Below are 11,606 nucleotides of genomic sequence, written 5' to 3' on the forward strand. Positions count from 1 at the left end.
ATGCTGCCGCTGCCGGGGGGAAGCGCAGCCTCCTCCTCCATTCCTTGCTTTCCCCCGGCTTCCCTTAGCACCCCACACTCCTCCGGGACAAGGACTGCCCCCTGCTTCCCCGAGGGGAGCCGCGCACGGCCCGCGGGGTCCCGGACCGGGGCATTCCCGGGCGGCGCAGGGCCCGGGCAGCGCCTGAGGGGGGGCGCGAGGGCCGCCTCCGCGGCGGGGAAATGGAGATCTGGGAAATCTTTTCCGACCGAATTAATTGTGTGAAAAACGCGGCTCCTGAGGCAGGAGCTGCGACAGGACTGCAGCACGGCTGTGGGGTGTGCCCAGGGAGAGGGATGCCTCCACTCCAGGGCTGAAGGTTACCCGGAAACGAGAGAGATTATTGGAACTGCACCTGCCTTCCCTGGGATGGGTGCGTCAGGCAGACTGCGACAAGAGGATGATCAACCCATGCACAAAAACCCATGGGAATTCATCCCAGGCTAGAGAAAGAGCTGGCTGGCATCACTGTGGACCCCTGTGCATTATTTTCAAAAGTCTTGGGGTTCTGAAGAAGTCCTGGCCGACTGGAAGCTGGCTAATGTTATCCTTGTTTTAAATAAGGGTAAGAAGGATGACCCTTGTAACTACCAGGCCTGCCAGTCTCACTTCGGTGCCTGGTAAAAGAACGGTCCTGTGGAAAGAGATCAAGGGGTTTAGGTTGGTAAAAACTGAGCTCCGAATTGTGGCAGTGAGGTTATTGTCCTCACAATATTGGACATACTGTTCCAGCAGTTTAGCAGCATCAAATTATATATGTGAAGTCTTTTTTTTCACTTCAATTTAGTGGAAGTTTCATTACTGAGTTCAAGGAATCCATAGACCATACCTTTAAGCACATATTCCATCTAAAAGTCTACACTGGATCACAAACTCCATAAAAGCATTTGAAATGGTGGGCTCTCTGTACCACAAACACAGAATCCTCTGGGTATTCCAAATCACCAGTGCCTGGCCTCGTACAATCCCTTTTCTAAATAGGAGCATTTACAAATTTCAGGTGAACAGATAAGTGCTCAAAGTTAAACAAGTGTGGCTTAAATCTATGCAGCTCCACTGTGGAGACAGTTCTGAAGTTATGCAGCCTCTAGTCTCTGTTAGCTGAAGGATGATGGATTAGAGCAAATTTAAATCAGCATGTACTTTTGGTCACGGCCCCACATGTTTAAAAGTAAAGAAAGGCAAAAAAAGTACTTGTTAAAAAAAAAAATCAGTCTCTTGGGATATCTTCTTAGCCCTAATTTAGAACAGACTCTTGATTTAACAGATTACCCTGAACAACCTAGCAAGACATTTGTTTCTCAAAAATAAAAAAAAATGTCAAATCTGTTTCTGTAAAGAACTATATTTGGCTTTCTTTTTTCCTCCTACCAGAAGAGAGGTGATTTGAATTAACTGCTTTTAAAAACTGATATGTGAGCAGAAGAAAAAAAGGGTTCTACAGGAATTGATAGCTCTCCTTTTGCTATAACTAAAACCACAATAAAATGCCAATTGGGATGGATTACTAAGATTACTAAATTATGAATTTTAGCTTTTTGGTAAGACATTTCTGAATTTTTTTATAAATTATATCTTACATGATTGTAAACAGAAAAAATCTCCTTCATTCTTAAGGTTTTCCTCCATTTGGAAAAATGGTTTTAGGTAGAATTTTATTGATGTTCTGACTGTAAGGCCTAAAGCAGAATTAAGCAGGATTAAAACATTTTTTGCTTCCCTAACTAATACAAAACTCAAAAAGCCCTCAAAAGTTTGAGCCTGTTCTTTCTCTGCAAATTGATACCTCCAATTTCAAGTCTTGGACAGAAGAGGATGTCACAGGGGTGTTTTGTACATCTCCCTTGTGGAAAGCCCAGGCCAGTAAAGGTTTGGAGAACTTAAGTTACAGCAGAGGGATTTCATGTGAGCAAAAAATCTGACAGTCACATCCTATGTAATAATTTCCAGGAGTTGTTTAAGAAAAACATTCCCTGTTTGCATGCTTCACTTCTCCAAAGGAGGGAAGCTCACTACAGAGCCTGATGTAATGCTACTTTGTAGGATATTCACATCTCTGATTCTTAATTTCAAGTACAGAGCTTATTCAGAGAGGAGGGGATGGGTGAGAAGGCAGTCTTTTATTGTGCTACAAAACCAGGTACACTTGTCCAAACATCTAGAAATTAAAGGGAATTAGACCTGAAATTTGAGGAGCAGCTTTTCTATGTGTTCTCAGAACATTCTGGTGACAATATTTTGGAGAATGTTAATGGATTGGCATCTTGGGAGATAATAGTCACGAGTTGCAAAGTTCAAAAGGGAAGAGAAAAACAACAAAATAAATATTATACACTCTAAGAGGCCAGCTTCTGTAGGGCCAGAGAATTGACATGTGAGCCCTCAGAGCAAATGCAAACACAGAAAGAAAGAAAATTGGCATTAATTGCTGGCTAGGCAGATAAGAAAAGATGAATTTGAAAAAACAAGAAGGCAAATAAATTGATAAAACCCATCAGGAGTGAGTCACAGGCAGACCATATAAGCTTAGCCCAATGTTTCAACTCAACCTTCCATAAAAGGAAGAGCATCCAGGTAGCTAAAAATGAGTCCTGATGATATGAAGGTCCTATTTTGAGCTAAGCAGGGAATTAACAGTTTAAACAGTACTTAGTTGCAACAGATATTTTTAAAATGGAACTCTCACATATGTAGAAAATCAGCACTTGTTATCTCAAAGCCATTAACAATTATCTGTGAGAACAGGTAGAAATTAGAGAAGACTGGAAAATGGCAAATGTAGTGCTAAACATTTAATATTATACATGTGAGAACTCAGTTTCAGGAAAAACAGGGGAGCCTTTTAAGCCTATAAGAACAAAAGGATCTGGGTGATATCTAGGTTGTATTTGCTGAGAACAAGTGGGGTATAACCACTGCAATATTTTGGGGGGACAGTATTGTAAGCATTGTGGATAAGGGAGAAATCTTGATTTTAATAAAACCTGCCTTTATTTTACATGGCAGTCTGAAAACTGGGGAAAAAATCCTTGACAAAACTATTAAAAGCTGTGTGGAAAACTCTTGAGTTTTTATTATTGACACAATGAAAACAGGGCTGGATGTAAGACACCAGGTTCTTCTGCCTGCTCTGGAGCCAGGCCTGCTCTGTATTCCAGTTAATGACCCAGATGAAAGAACTGAGACCAGATTCTCAGGAGCTCTCTTGTAGGACAAGATAAGAATTAAAAAGCACTTTGAAAAATTGCAGATAGGGACTGGGAAAGCAGAATCCCATTAAACAGGAAGAAGAGCATGTACTGCATCTAGGAAGTCACACTTGTTGCAGACAGTCACATGTGAGCTCTGTTTTTGAAGAGAGCTATTTGGGTGTTATTTTGCATCCCAATCAGAGTATGAGTCACTGGTGTCATACTGCTAAGAAAAGACAAGCATTAAACTTGCAGAGAAACAAAAGGCTAGGTTATAAATCACAGTGGAAGAATTATTTCACCTAAGCCCAAGAGCATTTGAGTTCTCAGAACTGCATTTCGAGAAATTTGTGGAACATTTGGAAAAAGTCAAAAGGGAGACAGCATAAATTATATGAAATAAATTTTTAATCAATGACTTAAGGGAACAGGACAGGAATTTCATTTCACTTCACTCCATAATTTAGAAAATTAAACTGAAAGAAATTGAGAGGTTGAAAGGAGAGATTCATTTAAAAGGAAGAACATATAGAAACGGTCTTCAAATACATGAAGATAAGTAGAATTTATTCTTGATTCTCTATGGATAGAGCAAGATATGGCAGGCCTGAAGTGGGAAATTGTGAGGGGGGAAAATGTGGACCAGACAATAGTTCCTAAAAATAAAGTCATGAAGCAGATGGCCTTGAAAGATGGTGCAGTGCTCAACAGCAGAAATCTTCTCAAAGAGACTAAGGAGAACAAAACCAAAACCAAGTTCTTTCCAGTATCACATAGATGTGCTTTGGCTCAGCTAGCTTAGGGGCCTTTCATTTCTTTTCCTGGGACTCTGAGATAGGTATGTTAGGAACTACCTAATTACACTTTATAAATCAGTTAAGCTGGATGAGAAAGTAAACTTGTAATTAAAAAATAAGTACTTCAGAATAAAATTTAAATTTTCCTATTGGATTTATTTAGCTACTAGGACAGAGCCAAGCAAAGTATCACAACAATGACCAAACTTCAGTATACTAAAAGCCAGCAAATCTGCAAAGGTTTTCTTTTTCCCCTTTAGATGTATTAAAATATATATTGAGTGCTAACAAATTAAGAAGATTCTGAAAGCCAAACAGTAAATAAGGTACAATAAATTGCATTCACTCAACATACAGATAGACTTCTACTCTAACTACTTAGAGCCAGAGTCTTCCAGCCATAAAGGGATCAGTCCTGAAGGGAACCAAGAGCTAATATTTCCTGTAGTCTCTTCAACTCTGTTTGGAACTAGCTCTGTTCTGGAGAAAGGTACTGGAAAAAAATCTGGTTTAGTGAGGACCAGGGAACCTCCTTCCTACTCTTGGCTCTTCTAGGCAGTTTTCCTAAATTGTGCTGAAAGCTAAAAATACCACACTGACAACATTGAATGACAAAATGAAAAGAGGTAGTGAGATTTGGCTGCACTGAGAAAGAGAATTACCTATCACCAAAGGAGTTTAAGTGGATTCCAGAAGAGCAGAGAAGTCTCATAGCACTCCAGCAAAACAGGCATTTTTTTAAAGTATTGTGCAGCAAAAATACTTCTCTGGGATTAACAAAGGCTACAATCAATTCCATGTGTTTTTAAAAAGGAAATCTAGAATAAAAATCAGGCAGAATTTTAAATTTTGAAGTTGTTAGGTCTTTTGAAAATCATTAAATTATTGTTTCTAAACCAGCTATGGAGACTACTTAGCAATGGCCTTTTTCTTTGATACCAGATGAAAGTTTTTTTGGTCTATTTTTAGGCTCACTAATATTTATCAGGCTCAGTTCTATTATAAATATGGCAATATGTAATTTTATTATTAATGCCAGTGATAAGGAGATGGGATTGCAAAAAACCTGTGTCCAATAACCAGCAGGTCTGGCCTCAATTTGAAGGTACAGGTCATAGAATTGCTGCACTTGGAAAGGACCTCCAAAATAATTGAGTGCAATTGTTAACTAATGCTGCCATGTTCACGACTAAACTGTATTCCCAAAGGCCACATTTTCATGTTTTTTAGACACTTCCAGGCATGGTGGCTCCACTACTTCCCTGTGCAGGCTGTTCCAAGGCCTGACCACCCTTTCAGTGAAGGAATTTTTCCTAATATCCAATTTAAATGTCCCCTGGTGCAACCTGGGGCCATTCCCTCTTGTCCTCTTGCTTGTTACCTGGGAGAAGAGACCAACCCCCTTTTGTTACAACCTTGAACAACATCATATGAATATCAGACATTGAGCTGCTGCTTTTTTCATGAAAAAAGATGCTCTTTGCTCAAGTTTCAGAAGAAAGTAGCAAAAAATTTCACCCCACACACAATTGGAAAAGTGAAAAGTATTTTGACCTAAAAATATGTATTTTTAAAATAGAAACAGCACAAAACATGTAGAAATATTTCATGAAAGCCTGTGTCTGACAAAACTAATTATCTGCATTTCCCTTCCTTCTATTACAGCCTATCAATCATTTTTACCCTGATAACAATGTTGAGAAAGACCCACGAGATTTTTGCAACACAAGTTGCACAAACATCCCAGTGCAGGTGCACTCTTATGGCAGAGAGGTAAGGAAAATCAATACCCCAAGACTGAAACTAATTTAAACCTCTGACAACTCAAATTGCATTCTGGTATTTTATCTCCTTGTAGCAGAAAGTACTTTAGCCAGTAATGTTAACCTCCCAGTGCTGCAACTGGTCCAAGTTAAGGGAAGAATCAAATCCTTAACCTGACATCACAGACAAAAAAAAATCTCAGGTTATTTTATTGTCAGCATTATGCAATGCTATTTTTTCATTATCCTGGAAGAGCAAAATAGTTGATTTTATATGCACTTCTAACTCCACTATGTGTGCTTTGGCTGCAGGAATAATCAAACTAGAAACATTCAAATTTTTGTTGTCAAAAGTTTCAGAACAAATAATTTATCTAACAGATAATTTAGCAGATTGCCACATCACAACTGTGAGAGTGAAAGAAAATGCTACATTACTCTTGTAGTTGACATACCGTGACACAAATGAAACTTCCCCCCCATTTATTTTTCTACTGGTGAATTGTTATGCTGACTATTTCATCTATATCCTTATCCCCCTTGGAATCTAGTAAAGAATTTCTGTCTTGGTTCAAATTAAGGAATATTTTCTTTTAATCGTATGACTGCTCAAATGAAGTGTGATTTTCCCCTTTGGGGTAATCCCCTTAGGTAGAAATTCTGACTTCATTTAGGAATGTCCCAGATGTAACAGGATATATTCCAGATTTGATTAGTTCTGCCCTCATATTTTGGTGTCTGATCCTCTATTGATAAGGAAGTGTCAATTCACAGTTGACTCTGAGTAAATCCTAATTCACGCCAGGATGAATTTGTGTCAGCTGCACAATTTCAAGATGTTGTACTTTCGCACTTGATAGTTGCTACAAAGTCAACTTCAACATCATCTACAATTTTCACATATTCTCAAATATTTGTGATAAATAAGTCTCTGCCTCTAGACAAGGCATTAACATCTTCCGTAATTAATGAAGCTAATTTCCTTGCTGCCACCCATCCCCATCAGGTCTTGAAACAAGCTGGGTTTGCAGTGTGGACTCAGCCCTCTATTTCCAGTCAGAAGTGTCAATTTGAGTGAGTCTGTCAATCAGACACTACTGAGTGTACAGAGAGAATGGGCTGGGATAGAACCAGAAAATATTTCTTTCATTGACATATGAAGTAATTAGCTTTTAATTGACCGAGAAATCCAATAATTTTTAAAGCCCTTTTGAATTTTCTATGCAAGGGTCCTATTCATTTTTTTTTCCTCATTGCATGATGGGATCAAAGCTGTTAACAAGCAATACAATAAGCATTGTGTTCACTGTTGCTGGCGTAAGGACTTATCTGACAATATAATGGAAAAAAAAGAATAAACCCACAAAGCTGCTATAGTAAGATAATTCAGAAAACTATTAGAAAATTAATAACCCAAGGGGAAGAGCCATACATGATTGATGGCAGTGTATTCTTCTGAAGAAACAGAAAGCTTGTTACTTTCCAGAGCTCACGGCCCTAAGTGCAAAGTTCATCACTTTGCTTTTGACTTCATTCCCTCTACACTGATTCTCACTTATGACTGTCCTAGTGTTATGCTCAACAGATGAATAGCCATCCCCATGCCAAAATATTCCACTGAGATTGCTCTCATGCACACACACTCCCAGAATGTCTCCATCTCACATGCAGCACTCTGGTTCAAACCACATCCTTCTGGGCATCAACACAAAACAAAAACCTATAGAGACCACAGAAGTTTTACAGGATTGCTGTATGGCCATAAGTAGGAAGAACAAATACAATTTAACAGCTACAGTTGTGCTTCTTCTGTAATCTTGTGCAAAGGTTTGTTCATAGGGAAATCTTCCTAATGCAGTTTTTGATGGAAGACTGAGAAAGTTACAGAGTGCAGGTTATGTCAGAAACATCATGCTAAGGATTTGTGCATACAATTTGTACATTAAAAAAGTTCTAGGAAGGACTCTAAATTCCACCTCTATCAAGCAGCAGAAGCCTAAAGGGAGAATTGCTAGAGGAAGAAATGGTTTGTGCCTTTTAATTTCTATGAAAGCTGTGATGCAGAATAATGTCAGTTCATGGCAAAGGTGAAGATAATGTCTCATTTTATCTCACCTGAACATACCCTATTCCCCAGGGGAAAACCTCTTAATCCAGAATACATGAACAGCAATTACACTGCCATGCAGGAACAAACAGATCTTTTTTTTTCACATGAATATATTAAAAATGAAGGAAAATTATGAAAAATGAATATTCTGTTGAAAGAATCCAACTCTTCCAAGAAGACTATAAATTCTACTTTATAATTATCCTGGTAGAGCAAAACTCTTCACAGCTACATTGGTCAAATATTTATACTAGTGTCAAGATAATTATACCTCCATTTCATTGAACAAAATTACTTCATTTTTTCCCCCTCAAGTTATCCAAAACAAAACTATTCAATTAAAAAAAATAGTAATAATACAGACTCTGGAGATAAAGAAAAAGAAAATTGATGGCTTTGAATTACTTGTGAGGGGAATAAATTACATAACAAGGAATTTATTGATTTGCATTCAGTTATCTTAGTTAAAGAGTACACTTGTACTAGCAACTATTCAATATGTTTAAGCAAAGATAAAAGGAATATTAAAACTACAAAATTTTTGGAGATGTTTCTTCAAAAGTAAACTTACCTCTTGAAAAGGTAAAACCAAACAAATTTAAGAAATCATTTGCACTTATCATTTGAGGTTATCATGCTGCCTTCACTAAAAGCACAGCAGAGCTGGATCTTTTGCTCTATAGCACATCTTAATTTTCAGGAGTGAGTTCCTACACCTTGAGCACTGATGAGTTTCATAAAGCAAATAAAGAAAACAATTTCAGCTGTTCATTAGAGCTATTACTCAGACCTTATTCAGCACCTTCAGCTTATTGCAGCTGTGAGAGGACCAAGTTGAACAATAACACCAACAGCCAGAACCCTACCCAAGTGCAGAAGATCCTGTACCCTACTTTCTGGAGATTTGCCTGCCTAAAATCCATCAAGTGCCATTCACTGAACCCAAAGTTACACCACTGGAGATGGCTGATGCTGGTGTCCCACCTGTTCTGTAGCTTGCCATAACAAACCCCAGCAAGGCTACCCTGAATCAGACTGAAATAAAAGATGACAAAACACAAACCAAACCAAGAACTTCTGCTAGCCAAGCTAAGTTGCTGGCTTGCCTACAAGGGCAAAAAAATCGCCATTTTTTAGGAGCTTAATGACGCAAGAGTGAAGCTGCAGGGTTTTAAACCTACAGAATCCAAAGGAAAGCATTAGCATTTAGGTGCTTATCTTCACCAAGGGTAAACTGGTGACGTTTCAAACAACTTGCAGTCCAGACAGACATCTTTAAGCTCCAAATTTCAGCTCAGACTGGTCAGCCTCTCACTGATGTAGGCCAGCACTCAGCCTAGCACGAGCCTGCAAATCATGTAACCTCTTCCTGCACAATGCAGACATTGCTTTGCATCACAGCTTCTCTTAGCAATTATCATCTCTACTGTCACACAGGTAAATTTGAATCAAGACCACAGCAATAACACATAGCAAGTTATAAAATTAATTACAAGAGAAATGTTACCTCTAAGGATGAGGAGCCTACTGGAAACCAGGGCCAAAAGCAACAGATTCAGCCTTACTTCATGCTTCCTGACCCCCAGCCCTCTCTTCCTGGGATCAAAGCCCCAGTTCCTTCTCTTCCCTTGGCAGAGGGCCCTGATTGCTTGATAGTTCCCAGCTGCTTTGATCTCACCTCTTAACTCCCTCCTCCCCAGTACTCCAGCACTAATGAAGCAGCTGAGGATGGTTGTTACTCACACGTGATAAACCTGCCCCAAGTATCCTTTCAACAAACAGAGGATAAATAAATGTCATAGCAAAAGAAGACAGGAAAACTTTTAGAACATTTTTGTGTAATTGGGCCCCTCTAAGCTCTGAGATGACAACATCTCTGAGAAGCAGCATTTTACACAAATGTGGATAGAGGGAGCACATATTGGCTTAATCTAGCAGCCAGAAGTTTCTACAGCAGCTATTTTCCCCAGTCCTCAGTGTTATTATTAATAGCAGAGATGGCTTGTCTAGCCCTCTATCTACTTCACTGTCCTTCCTCTGGACGTTGTGGGAGACACACAAAGAGAGGCAGGAGGCAGGGGGAGGATTTTCTTGTTTCTGTTATCATGGCTTAATGGGCAGTTTGAGATTCATAGCAACATAAACAGGCAGAAAACCAAGAACAAATTACACACGCAAACTAACAGGCTCTGGAATTAAGAGTTGCTCAGGATGTGGCATGTGGAGAAGCAGAACCAGTGCAAGTTACCTTCCAGCTGACTGGCAGACACCAGTGGATCATCTTTAGGGATGAATAAGTCTAGATCACATTTCCAATTTACTGCAGAGCTATATGCTATACTCTGCTACTGACTACAGTGGGGTTACACAGGGTTGAAAGACAGCAATTTGGGCACAAATGTGGTATTAATTACACCAGCTTTTGGAAGCTCTGCTCCTGCCCAAGAAGAATGATTTCCACAAGACTCGCTATTATATAAATCACCGAGTAGGTGCTTGGGGCTGGACAATCCATGCAGAAGTACTTGCTGGCTTTTCATCTCTCCAATTTTTCTTCTATGATACTTTTTTCCTTTAAAATTTGGAAGAATGGAAACTATTTTTGCAAATTCCTTTCCAAGTTAAAAGATTCAAGCATTCCATAATTTATTTTTTTACCATGAAATTTAATTTTCTTCTTAAAACCTGGATTAAAAGTGACAAGTATACTGAACTCATGGAAATCATACACTGTTGGGGAGATATTAAAAACCATATGTCACATTGCCTCTTAAATCCAGAATTCAAATAATGGGAACCAGATCCTTGGTAAGACTTGAAATGCACACAACATATGCAGGGCTCAGCAGTAACAAATATTTCCCATAGTCTGTTATGAGACTGGTATTGCACTTGTATCCTCCTGTGAGCTCTGAAGTGGACTGTTCAGGACAATGAATTTATCAGACCCGCCTGTGCACAAATGCTACAACATTTTTTCAAGTTTTCTTCAGTTACTTTGAGAGATCTTGGAATATCATGGGGTTTTTGAAAGTACTAGAGGCCAGCTTAGAAGTACCTGTGGGAATGGGTAAAAAGATGCAGTTTTTGAAAATCGAACTCACTTTGAATTTTGTCATAATTTCTGGCATAAGAAACAATGAATTCCATAAACACTGGTATTACCAGTCTGTACTTGCACAGAAGATCTCCAATAATATCAGCAGAACTCTCAGTAGGACCAGAGACAATACAGCATCACATGCACTCCCATTTATTCCAAGTGTTTCTTTTTGGGGCAGCTCCAGAGGGGTGAATATTTCAGTGTAAGTTACCAGGAAACAGCAAGATTTTAAAGACGATAAATTTTGACTGTGACATCTCAAAGATCAGGTGATTAGTAGCATAGTTCTAAAGTTCCCTCAATAGATGACACATGAGCATTTGCACTTACAAAGAAGGAAGATTGGGTAGATTAATTCTGCTCTTTAATATAATAAAATGTAGTTATGGACAGTTACTTTGCAGTAGGATAACCTCAGAAATTCAATGGCCTACTATGAAACAATTAATTTAATTCTCTTGGGTTCCTACTGGATTTCAGTACTGGCTTTTTCCTTAGAATGTCCTGATGTTGTTATCTACTATTGTAGAAATTGGACTGAAAATATTTTTTTTCTCTTTCATTCTGATAGCATGTTATACAGGCATATGGAATCAAAAGGTC

The 11,606-nt window shown here is 38.8% G+C and overlaps 1 long non-coding RNA gene across 1 annotated transcript in view; it reads right to left on the reverse strand.

The window, feature by feature from the left end:
• The window catches only part of LOC115947740, a 63,893-nt gene extending 54,453 nt beyond the window's left edge, over positions 1-9,440 (reverse strand). Inside the window, exon 1 of the long non-coding RNA XR_004081593.1 lies at positions 9,408-9,440. This is a non-coding gene — a long non-coding RNA (uncharacterized LOC115947740). The remainder of the gene's footprint in view (positions 1-9,407) is intronic.
• Positions 9,441-11,606: the final 2,166 nt, after the last annotated feature.

Source organism: Geospiza fortis, unplaced genomic scaffold (genome assembly GCF_000277835.1).
Source record: "Geospiza fortis unplaced genomic scaffold, GeoFor_1.0 scaffold112, whole genome shotgun sequence".
Lineage (NCBI taxonomy): Eukaryota > Metazoa > Chordata > Aves > Passeriformes > Thraupidae > Geospiza > Geospiza fortis.